The 15,737-nt window shown below is 45.7% G+C and overlaps 1 long non-coding RNA gene across 1 annotated transcript; it reads left to right on the top strand.

Annotated features, from left to right (window-relative positions):
• The first annotated feature begins 5,767 nt into the window (after positions 1-5,767).
• LOC106482738 (uncharacterized) lies at positions 5,768-8,073 on the top strand. Its single transcript, XR_001292222.2, has 3 exons — positions 5,768-6,178; positions 6,772-6,854; positions 7,623-8,073. It is a non-coding gene; the product is annotated as an uncharacterized lncRNA (long non-coding RNA).
• Positions 8,074-15,737: the final 7,664 nt, after the last annotated feature.

The following is a 15,737-nucleotide window of genomic DNA, read 5'->3' as shown; positions in this document are numbered from 1 at the left end:
GGTTAGAGCATTCTCAGGATCGCTTCATAGAAGCGTTAATCGTGGCTGAGATGTTTTGCATCAAGTTCTTAATAACTAACTCCGTTAGGCCCTTTGTGTCTTCTGTGCTTTCACCAAAAGCATGTTCTTGTGCCTTTATCCTGTAACTTCTGATTTGTGTGTCATGTGTAGCTTATGAGGAGATCTGCTCCTTGAATGTCCCTGAGGTTGGTGATTTTTATGAATTCTTTCCAGATAAAGATTTTTACTTGGCTACTTGTTCAAAATGCCACGTCCAGAATCAGAAGCTGTTTCCTGATGAAAGAGAGGATTCAGTTAGTTCCCGTGATTTACTGGCCAAAGCAATCTTTTCAGCTTTCCACAATATCTGAAAGCTGACAGTGACTCCAGTAAGCACAAAATTAGTCCTTTCTGCACTTCAGTGTCTTCATATGAATTAACCTATCAGCAAATAGTAAATCTTTTGAAATCACAGATAAAACAAAATTTCTACAAAAAGTAGAACTTAATATTACCACAGCTTGAAACTATTCTGATAAAAAGTTGACAAATATTCTTGCAATTCTGTTCATGAGACTCCTTTTATAGAACTGTAATATTGTTTATACACAGATGCTGTTACCTAGTAAATGCATTCTTTGCTCTTAGAGGCCTCTGTTACCTTTGAGCTCTGCAACATCAGACACAGATCACAATACAGTCAAAGAAGAGACTGTGAAAGAGGTGTCAGATCAAGATTTTAAACTGCGAGTAATTTATTTCCTATAAACAAGGAGGGAGGGAGAAAGAACTAGCGTCTCAACCTCAAGCAACATTTCTTGTGCCCAGCCTGCTGCCTTTTTTTTTTTTTTTTTTTTTAAGGCCACATCTAGCAAATTGCACCCGGTTTTGCTGGGTATGCAGAGCATGGGTCAAAAAATGATATCTTAAGTAGGCCAAAACAAGGTCATAGCTGTATAACTGCATAGGGGAAAAGCAGTACTACCCCCTGGCTACCCTGCCTGCATTCATGATACAGCACAAGGAAGCTGCTGAGCAGCTCTGCTTTCTCATCCAAAGGTATGTGGTTCCCTGGGGAATTAGATACTACCTAGGTCAATCTTGGGTGGTTCTCCATATGGACCCAAAATACAAGAGGGCTTTTTTTTTGGTTTTCGGGTTTTTTTTGCTTGCTCATTGACATAGCGAGGGAGCATGCTTAGCTCTTGAAAAGTGTGTTGAGAAGCCAGTATTGAGGCCTCCAAGAATTGACAATTGGGAACCAAATGAGCACAATGAAGTGAAAAGGGACACCTCCCAATAAGGGCGGGTGAATGGTATATTTATTTATGTCTTGTTTAATTAATTTTTCCCCTCAAGTTATAACTGCGTATGGAGAACATGAAGTTTCTCCACTGTCCAGGTGGTTAAGCCCTGCCTGTCCTGTCACAGGCCACACCAGAAGCGCAGTGGCTGCGACCACTGAGCTGGGACCAGAGTGCTGGGTGTTTGCAGGCTTCAGGCTCTAGAAATGAGTCCTGAGGGGTATCCAGGGGCCTGATCACTGCAAAACGCACAGACCATTCGGAGAACATGCTGCGCTAATCCTCTGTTGCCTCAAGGTGGGCTAGATACGGCCTCGTTCCCTTAATGTCCATAAAGTAATGCTGCTCCGTGTGTGTCAGTTCTTGCTCAGGTTTCAGCTTCTGAGTCTTTGGTGATCTGTGAATTACTTTAGGAAAGTGCAAAAGAAAAGCAAGCATTTTGTTCAGATTCTTACGCTTGCTAAACAGTGGCTTGCACTTGCATTGAAAAATCTAGAGATCTGCAAACAAAGGTAACTACTGGGAGACATAGCTAGGCAGAGTATAGGCAGTTAATGGACTGTACTATCTTTCCCCCCACCCTGGAAAAGAGAGGGACGGGGACTTTACAGACCATTTTTCTCACTGATAACTGGCATGCTAATTGCCATAGGTTTTGTGCATACGTAGTGTGAGGGGCCAGAGCCTAGCACCGATTGCTTTGCTTTCCTCAGGTCTAATAGCAGCACCTCAAACCAGAAGCAATACCACATGTTCAAGGTAGGTTCTCCAGCTTGCGAAAGATAGCTGTAAATGGTCCTGTGTGCTTCGAGCATGCTGTCCCGTTTGGGTTTGTGTGCGAGGTTGCTGTGGAGGCATGGTGCTTGGGATTTTTGCTGAGAAAAGCATGATTTACCTTGAGTTCTCCCACTGCTGTGTGGTAGTTTGTCAGAGAGGGCTGCTAGCGGAAATAACATTCACACTGCCTTCACGCGTGCAGGCTAGGTATGTGCCCGCACGTGTGAAATGCTGTTTTAACTGACTGAGGTGGTTAGGAGGAGAGCGAGACCAAGCACGAAGGGAGCTGACCTGCCACACCACTTGTGCGAGTGACTTGGAGGCTATTTTGGAGCATCGGGTGTTAAACACAAACACACTTTGAGAACATCTCTCTACATAGTCCCCAGATATATATGAGAGCGATCTGTGTGGCTGCTTCAACACCAAGAAACACCCTTTAGGTTATTATTATAACACTCTCATCTTGTCCATCTTCCGTGGAGACCCGTTGGGCTCCAGCAGTCCTTGGCTGCTCTTACAGGGAAGCGGCATATCCAGCACCCGCCGCACTGGCATGGGGCAGCGTTTTCAACTCGAGCCAGTGTCGTAGCCATCGGTTTGGCAGGCGCATGACACGTCCTAATTTTCAGGTTGGATGTGGGAAAATAGGTTTACCAAGTGCCATCCCCCTGCACGTGTCCGTGTGACATGTAAGTGGCACCGGGGATCACCTTCAAGCGGCTTTCTCGAAGAATAGACCGAAGGACTGCGTATCTGGGGGAGGGGGGGCTGCGACCGCACCCCGCGGTCGTCGAATCCCAGGTCTGATTCAGCGCGGTGAACTCAGCCGTTGCTGATCTGTGCGTTTGTGACCAGTCCCGTCCAGCACCACGCAAGCGCTGGGAGCAAAAGCTCTGCAGCTGGAGATGTAACGGCCGCTGAAGCTGTAACAGGCTGAATTTGCTGCTGCAGTTTCAAAAGGCGATCAAAACTTACAGGAAACTTTGTGTAAACACTGGATAAAAATAACTTATCAAGCTAGTGAACCCAAGCCAGGGGCTTTTTTTTTTCTTTTTTTTTTCCTGTCAGAACAATTCCTGGGGTTGTCAAGACACTGGGACGAGTAAACCGTAATGTAAGAATTGTTGTTCTTTCCTGTGCCTCTCTAATTGATTTCAAAGGCGCCTCAGAAAGCAAAGGACGGCAAGAGCTGGCTGAGGCAGCATGAAAAAGTCCAGCTAGGTTCAGACATCTTCCCCAGCGCGCCATGAGCTTTAAGTTCAGAGGGATCGATTTGGACTTGCAAACAGCAACACTTGGTCTAGCAAAACTAATCTAAAGGTCTGGTTGTGCGTAATACAGTGTCCTTGGTTTTAGCTTTCTGTTCTGACTTCTCATCTGGTGTTCTTGGTCCAAGATAAACATGTCCAACTGAAAACAACCGTCTAGATGATTTAATTGTTGCTTGCTAATCCAGCATCCTTTTGGCAAGGAGCATCGGGGCGCGTTCACCAAATGAGACAGCCATGCGTGTGACCACGCTTACTAGACATAACCTTTCAGAGGGTTTCAGTGGAGAAAGACGTAAAAACAGCTGAGAGGAGCTGGAATGAAGGAAAAGGAAGAAAGACAGATAATTTCTGTGTGTATGTGTGTGTGTATATATATGTGTGTATATATGTATTTTTTTCTTTCAAAGAAACAGTGTAGATTATTCCTAAAATAAGAGTCTAGCCTGCAGTAGCTGATACCCATAGGAAGCCAGCCAAGGCAGGGCCTTTAGCATAAGCCCGTGAAGTAGAGAGGTGAGGGAGCTGTTGATACCTAGCTCAGTAGTAATCATGTATAAACCACACCAGTTGAAATGTGTACTCCAAAGAAATGTGAAATTATAGTAATACTTATCAGTTAGGCATAGAGTAGTCCCCAGTGGAGACAGAGCCTTGGTATCCTGTCTAATATTGTTCATGCTCCTGTATTTTGTATTTCTTATCATTATAAGACAGGACACTGGCTTCCTTCAGTTTAAGTAAAGCTCTTGCTGTAGTTCTCATAAACAGACTCTTCCTTAATGTCCCATATCTTTGTTAATTCTACCCCTAATACTTTAAATTACTATTTTCTTCTGTATCATATAGATCAGAGAGCAAATACAACTTAGATTAGACTGAATAGATTACACTGTAAGGGTACCACAGCTGTGAATAAACCAGCTGTATTTTGTGCAAAAGCTGCATATTTCATTGCAGAATTTCTCTTCTCCACCTTGTCCCACTTTTTTCCCCCCATCTGTAGGGTAGTGCGCAAGCCAACGCCTGCAAACACAGGGTGAAGAAAAGAGGGCAGCTCACCACAATGTCGGTGTCAGTGGCTCCTTTGAAACTATCCCTAAAAATATTATTTTTATTGAGAGGCAGCAGGTTGCACTTAAAAAATCTCTTCTGTTTCTAACTCTTGGGGTTTCCAGACTTTCTTCCTTCCCACTTTTACAGGTATGACCCCATATAGCATGTAAGAAGGCTCCATGTGCGTGGTCCCAGATCAAAGCCACTAGACGCTTTGTTAGAAAGGAGTTTGACCGTTTGTGGTGCCACTAGGGTGACGAGTGCCACGGGGATGTGATCTCCTTTGCTGGTTGGTGCAGCCCAGCACTTGCACTCTGCGGAGGAAATGCAGTCCTGACAGTTTTCCCCAGATGTGGGGGGAGGGAAGTTTGGGGGGGGGGGGTTGTTTGTCCTCCCCCCTGCCGGCATGAAGCTCCACCAGTCTAGAGTGGAACAACGACCCAAAATCCAGCTCTGCTCCCCTTCCACTTCAGCAGATGCTCAGCAAGCTTGGCTACTCTGCACTGTGATCGAAGAGAGGCGGAAAGAAATGTGTGGAGCAGAAGTAATGCAAACTGCCCGAAAATAAAAAGTGCTACTGTTTTTTTGCACTTGCCCTTTGGCACCTTCTGGAATTGGGTACTTTGCAGTAGCTTAGGAAAAATTATTGTAACAAATAGGATCCCTGAAGCAAACACTTAGGAACTGCATTAGCTCGGGCAGCTGATGAGGATGCCTGCATTACAATAGCTTTCCTGTTCGGGAGCAAAACAAGAGGCCGCAGACGCTTTGCTTCTAGAAACACTCGCTGATAGGCAAAGCTTTTAAATGCTGAATGTGCTGAAGCTATAAACTAGATTTTTAATCACAGCCTATAGATTTCAAGTAAAAAAATACTTCCCAGAATTCCTGAGAACTGACTGATAGGTGCCTTTACCAGGTAAAAATTTTATTTTATAAAATTTCTCAAGTGTTTAGTAAAAAAAAAAAAAAATCTAGAAATATTTGATTTGCATAGCCATTGTCTGCTAACTACTGAGTTAAGTAAGAGTTGTATACAGTTTATGACCCAGTTGCTCTTCAGACCCTTGGGAGCTGTGACACCTGGTCTGTTTTCATGCCCATGTGCAGCAGTATTGCAAGTCTGAAACAAGAGCAGTAGTGAAGTGCATGTGTTAGCTCTACCATGCTAATAACTATAACAAAAGAAATAGGATAAGTATGTATAAATCTTTAAAGACTAGTAGGGCTCTCGTTCTGCAAAGGAAGTCTGTGGAAATCAGTGGTGCTTATTTATATTTTGGAAGTGGGGACTAATGAGTAAAGCTTATCGAAAGTAGGACGGCCTTTTGCAGTGACGTGGTGGTGTTAACCACTTGCGCCTAGCCAGGACAGAGAAAACAAAACAGGGGAGGAAAGGAAGGTTTAAAAACGTACAGTTAATGAAGAGAACAGCTGAATACATATGGAGAGGCAAACAAGTTAGCATTTTGGATTTCTTTTGTCTTAAGCCTGTAGAAAGTTGTATAGTGTAGCTAGGGGAGAAAGCCTGGAGCGACGGGTGGTTCTTGGTACTCTGAAAAGAGGAAATTCTCCTCTTCCAGCAGAGGAAACTTGCAGCACTTGAAGATTCAAGAAGCTGTTGGCAGCCGTGTACAGGAAGAGAAAATGCTCGTCTTGAACTTGAAAGCAAAACTCGGTTTCAAATGCAAACTAGATCGGCTGTGTGATTGCTTAAGTTTACAGTTCAGGTGCCCTGTACAGTGTCTTTATTTAAATATAAATACACAGGTAAGAAAGCGTTTAGAAAATGACCTTTTCCTGTGGTTCTCTTCTGAAGCAAGAGAAGAAGCTTCCCCAGATTTTGTGCTTTTATGAAACGCATGGTTTTCAAATGAGGGCTGCGACTGAGAGCCGAGAGCCGCTGGAAAGCAGAGGGAGGAGGGACCCGCGGGGCTTCAGGAGCTGCCTCAGAGCTGGCGCTGCTGCCCTTAACCCTGTAAGGGGCTTTAGGAGACCTTGCTCGGGAAGGCTTCCACAACGCCACCCTACCCCGAGCCTATGTGAGCCGCTCTGACTATTTTAAAGATGTATTTTCAGGGGAGGGTTCTCAGCCATGTTGTTTTTAGCCTCCTCCCTTCTTGCTTGCACAGGAAAAAACTCTCTGAGATGCAAAAACGCTTCAAAACCCCAGCCACCAAGCCACCCTTGAAGACGTAGTGGTGATCTCGGATTTCTGTCTAGCCTTGCCTGGGAGCCCATCTGCTCCCATGTGCAAAAGCAGTCCTGAATCCTTTTTTTTTTCCTTCTTCTTCTTCCCCCCCCCCCCCTTCAGTGGTTATTCTGCGGCTCCATCTGGGTTTTACTCTTTCTTCGTTTTGCAGGGGAAAGCTGGCACGGTGTCTCAGCACTGCGGCGGCAGGCAGACGCGGGGCCGGTGCCGCAGCTCCGCAGCGTCCGAACCGAGGTAGCCCAAGAAATTAAACTTGCTGCCGATGGACCTGTGGCCAAAGGGCTAGTACAATATCAGCAGGGTTCAAACTCTGGGGAAATGTGCTCCAGATAATTTTTTTTATATCTATCTATCTATCTATCTATCTATTTGGCTGAAAAGGAGCAGAGAAGTAAGAATTAACCGGGTGCTCGCTGGGTTGCCTTGCGTTTCGCAGACGCGGCTCCCCAGTAGCGTTAGCCCCGAGGCTCCCTCCCGAAAGGAGCCCCAGCGAGGCCCGGCGGCTTCATGGGCTCCGGTGTCGCCGCGCGCCTGCCTCTTGCTTTTGTGCTCAACGTTCGTTAACGACGACGAGCCTTCAACCAGAATCCTGCCGCCTGCCGTCGGCCGCGCCGTGGCCCTAAAACCCCGTCAGAGCTGCCGGCGCTCAGCTCGGTCCCTGCTGCGTCCCTGAGCCAGTGGCTCCCTGACCCTTGGGAACCGACCTGAGCGCTTGCGCGCCTACGTGGCTGCGTAGCACTGAACAGGTGAACACTGTGCAGGAACTGGGGATAACAAATATATATATGTATATATATATCTTTTGAATTGTTGAGAACATGGAACATTTTTTGCACTTAAAATTTAGCATAAGAAGTGTCCGAAAACTGGCAGTCTACCTCATGCAAGAATTGGTTACGAATTCACTTCGTCGTATAGTTATAATTCAGGCTATAGACCATCCTCGCTATCCTTTCGCCTTTATTTAAACGAGAAGTCTGACAGCAGTCTCCTCTTCCCTAGCTCGTGGCTGGTTTGGGGCTCAGCTCATCCCGCCTGGCAAAGGAGGGAAATGAAATGAAACGGAGATGGAGCGAGGGAGAAAGCAGCCCTTGAAGCGTGCAAGCATCCCTGCTCCCTACGTGCTTCTGAGCGTCAGCTCACTGACGCTTTCCATGCTAACGTTGTCTTTTAGCACTTCTGAGTTGCTCGTTGCTGGGCCAGAATTCGGAGCCCGATTTGCTGCTGTGTTACGAATGGTGCATGCTCTGTATATTTATGCTACTGCCATCACCTTATCTTTTAAAATTTAGGGGAGGAAAGAGTTATGGAGGAGAGGGAGGCTCCGGCTCGCGTAGGCAAATTCTGCCCCAATTCGGTCGCTGGAACTGCTGCTAACAAAACTGGCTTTCAGTGGATACTCATTTGTAACAAGGTTTTAAAAAATTGAGCAATAAAAATTGCCTAGAAAGGATCATGCATAGAAGGCTACATTGAAGCTCTGCTCTAATACTTATTAAAACACCTAATGTGATACATATGTTAGCGTGTTTTTTAAAAATTGCTTTATTTTGTTCAGCACTATTGGGAAGTTTAAATGACAGATACTAGAACAGCAATGTGAGCTGAGTCCAAATACCATACGTAAGATTTACAGTTTTAGTAGCCACATTTGAATGGATCTTCTGTTTTTTTGTTTCTTGACAGCATTTTTATTTAAATAATCAGTCTTCATAAAACACACAGTGGAAAAAATTAAGTACATATATTTTACCATGTGAATAGAAGTAAAGCCGTTGAAGTTCCAAGAGTTAATTAAGATTTAAACCACTGTATTTAAAAAAAAATAAACAGGACTAGTTGAACAGGTTTAATCGGAGAAGTCAATGTAATCAAGAGCAGATCTGCAGCAATACCAGCTTCTAAAGCCAAGGTGCGTGAGCTCATCTTTTGTGAGATGCATCAGACTGACTTCCTCATTTATTGCCTTTGGTTTGGGCAAGAATGTTTCAGCAATTCATTTTTTTTCTAGAGAGTGTGTGTGTGTGCATATATATATATATATATATATATATATATATATAAACCCCCCTCTCCCCTGGACACCATGGTGATTTAGGGAAGTAATATTGCTAGCGTGCTATAAACAGGGATTGACGCCAAATTTCCCCCTTTATCTAGGGCAGGTTGTTATGCAGGAATCGGGAAGATCCATGGTGTCCCTCCACTCCCGGGGAGATCCCAGATGGCTGCAGGCAGCTGAATGAGGTTGCTCCCTGCTCTGTAATCCCCTTTCTGGAGACTACAGGATACTGGTTTAAAAACCTCCAGCCTCCCATAAATCTGCTTGCGAATCAGGGGGTGCTTGGAGCACAGAAGAGCGGCTACTAAAGTAACGAAGTTGATTATATTTTAAAGTAATGAAGTTTTCTTTCTTATTCTAGAATTAAAAGCCCTTTCTGCTCAAACACAGTTTTTTTAATACAAGTAGCTTTGGCATGTCTTACAAATGTTTGGAAATACTGTAGCCTCAGTTTTCCATAATCCTTTGGAAAAGGGACTATTCCAAGGGCTTGCTGCTGGAGTAATTTGGCAGTCGCACTGCAAAAATGGGAAAGTTAAGCATCGCAGCAAAAGACATAGTAGCCCAAACCCTTAGCTCAATACCCATTACTTAAAGACTTGCACCAGCTTCCCTTAGTCAGTAATGAGTCTTACATACAAATCCTCATACAATACAAAAAGGAAGCTTGTTGCACCACTGTGGAGATCAAAGTCTGAATGTGTTTTTTTCTGCTTCTCCTGTTTGGAGAAGCGAAGTCAGTTTGCACACATCTGTATCCCTCCTCTCACTGCTGAGCACAGCACTGTCGATAGCCCCGGCCATTTTTTAAAAGCTGCTTCTAGAGATAAACGTTTTGTAAAAATTCCCAGAATGCGAGCGCTCAACTTGCATTCACCGAGAGCTGTACTGTTTGATAGTATACCGTTCCCTTTTACAGGGGGGAGTTTTTAAGTACCAAATTTGATTACCATAAATTAATATCTAATGAGAAACTTTTTCCATGATCAAGGGTGAAATTCCAGCCTTACTGAGGTCTGTGCAAAGGAAGCCCCCAGTGATTTAATTTAATAAAATGTGGAGTTTATTCCTGAATCTCCTGCTCCTTTTTAAGAACCATTATATCACTGAAAAAAATATGAATAAAATTACATGCACCAGTCTAAACAATCCCCAAAGTGCCTGAGCACATTCACTTTCTTTAGTCCTCAACAACTTAAAAAAAGTGCACTGTCCTTAGTTTTTCAATGGCAGTTTGAAAAGGAAAGGTAAAAGGCCTGTGGCAACGAGCAGGATGTAGTCTGTCTTTTCTGCCATATTATGCTGCGTGATCTAAATTATCTGATGTGTGTTCATCACTAGGAGATTTAAACAGTAGAGGCCTTTTGACTAGACAGACGAGGATGCTTTGATCATACATAATACTCTGTGTGTATGTTTTCATACGTAATGCAAAAAAATACTCTACTAAGACAGTCTTATGGGTGTTTTCTCCCACAGAAGCAAAGAGCTAATCAAGAGAGGAAATAGAAGCTAATGTCCCCACCCGCTCCTGAAGCCTCTGCTAAAACTAGTTATGATAACGTCTCTCGGTCTCCTTGGATTAGCCACTCTATATGAGAACTTTTTTTTTTCCCCTCCTTCTTGCAGCACCTATAAAAGTAAGGGGGGGAAAAACCCTCCGAAGTGTCAGTAATAGCACAGATAGATGGGTATGGTGTGGGTATGTGGGAGTTCACTGAACTTCTTCAGTTCAGTTCAGTGCGACTGAGAAGATCAACTCTGAGCAGGAGAAATGTTGCAAGTATTTCAGAGCAAAACAAATTCAGGGGAGCTTGTGATCAGCTCTTATTACTGCAGTACATAATGGTTTTATTTCGCTTGTACTGGGAACTTCTGTATCCTTTCCCCTTAATGCTGCACAAGTAGTTTGGTGAATTCAAAGCGGTTATAATTCTGTGCAGGATAGGTGGGTACTGCGTGCCACGGCTGTCCAGGATTTCGCTTCGCTCTGATTTGTGTGTTAGACACATTCAGTGAAGCAGTGATTTTGGTGTATACCTTTACTATGTATTTCATACTTCATACATTTCCTCTTCCTTTAGAGCACGTTTAAAATCACCGTGTTAGAACTTGCAACAGTCCTGTGGGATAAGGAGAATACTGTTTATGCTCATCTTCCATGCCTGTCAGCATGTCACCAAGCAATTTCAATCCAAAACTGGAAAACCAGTTTGAGGGCAGCAGGAGCTCCTCTCACCTTCTCTCTGGCCACTTGCAAATTTTTTTTTTTTTTTTTTTTTTTTTTGCTGTAGATGAATTTCGGAGTGGAATATGTAAGTCAAGCACTACTGTGTTTTGATATTTATAGTTTTAAAAAAATAAGTGAACCTTATTTCATTAAAAAGATGGTCAAATGGATAGAAATCATATAAAAAATGAATGCAAGAACTTTGCCTGATCAATGAAACTTTTGTTAATTTTTTTCTTTAAACCAAAGGAGTCCCTTTTTAAAGCTCCATTTGAATGAAAACACTTTTGAGATAGGATTTATTTTGCTTGTCAACCACAGACAGTCATGTAAAATGAAGAATAGGAAGTTGAAAAATGCAAGATGGACATTGTATATGTAAGCATTACTATGTAACAACAAAAAATCAGGGTCAAAATTTATTGTAAACTGTATGTTTCAGAAGTGCTTACAGATGATGAACTAGATAAAAGAAGACAGGTTGGCTACCACTTGAATTTAGTCCCACAGACTTTATTTAGCTGAGGGTTCTTGTGTGAGACCTGAGCTTACTTGTGGCATTTATACAGCATACGGTTATGACCCTCAAGATGGATGAGCTTAAACATTAGCACATACAGTAGAACTAGCAGTTCATAATATAACAGGCAGCAATTACCAGTTAATTACTATGCAGCAGGCTTGAATGGCCACCAATTCTTGGGACTGTTAACGAAGAAGCTTTTGCTGATGCGCCTCCAGTCTCAGAGGGGCTCATCGCTTGGAGAGAGGTCCTTGTAAAGCCAACCCCTCCCAGCAAAACCAGTTAGTATAATGAAGTTCCTGAGACTACTTCTGTAAGTAAACGCAGCATGCAGAGCCCTGCATAGCTCTGAATCTAGCTATTCTAGACTTCAGTCCTGCAGGCAGTCTCAAATTCTAGTTTGACAATGCTCAGATTGTACACAGAGTACAAATAATTTTATTAAATTTCTACACAGTCCATTATTTTAGATTTTCTCTTAAACTCAGGCATGATTTACTGCTAACTGTGTCTTCTCAGGAGACTTGAGAACTGCAGTCTACCTGTAAATCAATCTTTCCTGAACCTTCCTGGAGGAGAGTCAAATAATCCTATTTTTGGTCATCAGTATTGTTTTTCACCATTTTTCTGAGCCTTGCTGTAGCTAACGCTCCCTGCTTCAGGGCCTTTTGGATCGCTCCTTCCCCAAGCCCAGCCCTCTTTTTTCACCTCCCACAGAAGAGTATTTTGGGGATGGAGCCAGCCGAAGGAGTGGTGGCAAGCGCCCTGGGCAGGATGAGCTTCAGCCCCAGCCTCCCTCCCAGATCCCGCTTACACCTCTCCTCACCAAAATCAAAAGCAGAACTGGTGATGGAAGAACTGGAGATGGGTGAATTTTGAAATACCTAATTCTCAAGGGCATACTGCTGTCTTGGTGTTTTCAGGCAGATGGGATATAATAGTGCTTGGATTAATATTTAGTGTTGAAATGAAAGCCTGGAATATTCTTTTTTTTGTTTTTATGTGGTGTGATCAAGGTGCTTTATATAGAGATTGGCAGGTTCCTCTGCATCTGAGTCCTTTATGCAGACATTAAAACCTAACTTGCAGCAGTGCTCAGGTGATATCAAATTGGTGGTGATGGTCTGGCTGTATTTCAAATTAGTCCTGTTGAATAGGTGATCTGAGATGGTCCCGTAAATATTTCCACAGTGATCTCTCAAATTTACACCAGTATCAACAGATTCATTGGCAGAATTGTAAAACATAGGACTTAAGGGCCAAATAGCTCCCTAATCCAGGTTTGATAAACAATTCCAAAGGAAAAGTGATACGCTGAAGGCATGTTTATTCTCCAGATGAGATTACAGCTAGAAACCTTCATATTTAGGCATATTAATTGCAGGTCTCTTTTGCCAGTAGAATGAAGTGGGCTCGTTCCAAGCATTAGTTGCTGTAATTAAAATGCTCTACTGAAAAACAGTTCTTAATATTGTAATTGTAAACTGTGCAATAATAATAAAGCAAGAAACTTGGTTGGAACCAAAAACATTTGTTATTTGAAGCCAGAAATGAAGCTTCTTTTACACAGAGTTATCAAGTGTCTTTCAGATAAAAGCTTATTGCCTTAATACAACTAAAAAACAACTTTATTCTGACTGCATTTATTTAAAGCTATGCTAACACATGACTAATTTTCCTGAGACTTTTAATCTCCCTTAGAAGCCTCTTATTCACCTATGTAATGAAAAATGACACTAACGCCTAAGAAAATACAACCTGAACTATTTGGTTTAAAAAACAACAACAATAAAGGGAGTATTTTATTTCTTGGGAAAATCAGAAAGTTCGTGGCCAAACACGGCAAGATAAATAGCAAGGTACATTTTCTTTAATAGTTCACTTATGAAAGGCCCATTTCTAATTTGAGATTACTGGTGCATGGATGTGGTATTTCCAGCATTCTGCGTTGCAAAATGGTTGTCTTGGCTTTTAGGGGTATTTTGCTTTAATCGTGAAGCTTTGTCAGGCTAGAAATTGAACTGTCAACCGGGGTCAAAATTTAGACGGTCTGAAAGGCCGGTGAAGGTTGTGCAAACATTTCAAAATCTTGTGCTTAAAGGAGGATTTAATGGTTTTTAGTTTCAAGCGCTTGAAAGAGTTCAAAAGCAAAATAACCGGCCTCCCTGTAAACAGGTACTAACGGGTGCCTCGCTGGCTTTTTCACAATCTGCTTTTGTTCTCTAAACTATTGCTTAGGTTTCCTGATTTCAAAACGCGCCAGGAAGGCGCGTATCCTTGCTGGAAGAAGGGTTGCCGCAACGGGACGGGGCAACACGGCGCTGCCTTTTTTTCCTTTTTTTTCCCTTTTTTCCTCGTTTAGAAGTACTATTGCCTGCTTCCCCTCTGTTTGCTCTCCGCTTGCCGCCCCGCTCCCGCGGCGCTGCGCACACGGAGCCTGCGCTCGGCAGCCGCCCCCGCGGCGAGGCCGCCGCACCGCTGCGCCGTTTTTGTTTGTTTACCACAGGCGCAGGCCCGGGCGCCGCGGCGTCACCCCTCCCCGGCGGCGGCGTGTGTGTGTGTATGTGGGGGGAGGGGGGGCGGCTCGCCGGCCCCGGGCGCCGCCGGGCCGAGGGGGCCGGGCCTGCGCTGCCGCCGGGCCTGCGCTGCCGCCGGGCCTGCGCTGCCCCCTGGCCGCGGCGTGGCCGGGGTCGCCGGGCCGCGGCGGGGCTGGCGGGCCTGGGCGGCCGGACCGCGCCATCGCGCGGCAGCCAATGGCGTGCGCCCACACGCGATTCAAACGGCGCGTGCTGGCCAATGGGCGCCGTTGGCGCCGGGCCGCGGCGGGAAGGGGCGGGGCGCGCGGGGGGGTGGAACATTGCGCGCCCGTAACCGTCGCTCAGGGCGGTTGTTCCCGTCGCCGCAGAGCGCCGCGCTCGGGGCCTGGTCCCGCTGCTCCGCGGAGGCGCCTCCGGCCCGGCCCGGTGGGGGCGGGCGCCAGGTAAGGGGACGGCGGCACCGGGGCCGGCAGGGGCCGGGACACACCCCCTCCGCGGTTTTCCCGGGGGAAGCGCTCCGGCCAATCGCCGCCGCCTCCTCTCTCCGCCCCCACGCGCGGGCGGCGGGCCGCGGCCTTGCTGAGGCGTCCCTCGCCGAGGGCCGCGGAGAGGGCGGGCGCCCAGCGGCTCCCCCGCCGCCGCCCGGACCGCGGGCGCGGGGTCAGGGGGAGCCGGGGGGGGGGGCTGCCCTCCACCCTGCGCTCCGCCGCTTTGTTCGGGTCGCTACAGCCCCCCTTCCTCCTCCCCCCAGCACATCCCCCCGCTCCGCTTGGGCCCGCGACACCGGGACCGGAGCGAAGGGCAGCGGGCCGGTGCGGCGGAGGGGCGGCCTCGCCCGCGCGGCCTTTCCCCCTCCCCCGCGGCGGAGGCTGTGCGCCAGGCCCGGGCCGGGGGGGCGGGGCTGAGGCGCGGCGCTGAGGGGGCGGGGCTGGCGCGTGCCCCTCCCCCCCGCACATGGGTCTTTCCGGTCAACGGCGCGCCGGAGCCGCGGGCGCTGGCTCTGTGGGTGGGAGTGCAGCTTCCTGACGTTTTTCCTCCGCCTTCGGGGCTCCGCGATCAAAGCCGGTTTATTGAAGAGAAAGTCATTGCTTCCCTGCCTGAATATCTGCTCTGTGAAGGCTGATAGGTTTTTGGTTTACCTCGATGCTTTTTTATGTACGCTTCCCGTGGCGCAGCTTTAATTCGGCTCTTTAGCCGAGCCAAGCCTGAACGGTGGTAGATGCTAACACCGTCACGGAGGTAAAGAGCTAAAAATCCAGAATGAATCCTGGTGATCCTAGGACAATCTTTCCCAGCTTAATCCCTGGTGAATTCAGTAGTAAATTGCCCTGTAGGAAGCTAGTCTTCATTATCAGTATTGATTTTTCTGATGGATAAGTATTACTCCTCCCTTGAACTTAACTGGCTTCCTTCTCAGACGTATGCAACGTTATCTACTAACATTTTGACTTTTGAGTTAACAATTAGAAACACTGGACTTATCTGAACTTTTTACAACTCTTCCAAGTGGAAAAGACCTGTTTATTTTTTTTCTTTTTTAATTTCTTCTTTAAATTGTGCACCTAGCTTTTGATGACATGGTATGATCTTCTAGTGATTGCAAGCTAGCTGTTTTTTTCTTCTTCTTTTTTTTCTTTTTTTTTAACTGGAGTGAAATACCTTTCCACACGTTTAATGTTAAGGTTATTAAGAAAGGCCAGAAATGGATGTGGGGCAGGATGTTTCACTGTCATGTTTCTCTTTAATCATTTCATTCACGGTTGAG

This window comes from Apteryx mantelli, chromosome 3 (assembly GCF_036417845.1).
Source record: "Apteryx mantelli isolate bAptMan1 chromosome 3, bAptMan1.hap1, whole genome shotgun sequence".
Taxonomy (NCBI): Eukaryota; Metazoa; Chordata; class Aves; order Apterygiformes; family Apterygidae; genus Apteryx; species Apteryx mantelli.
Note: the sequence above shows the minus strand (reverse complement) of the source record. Positions and strands in the feature narration are given on the sequence as shown.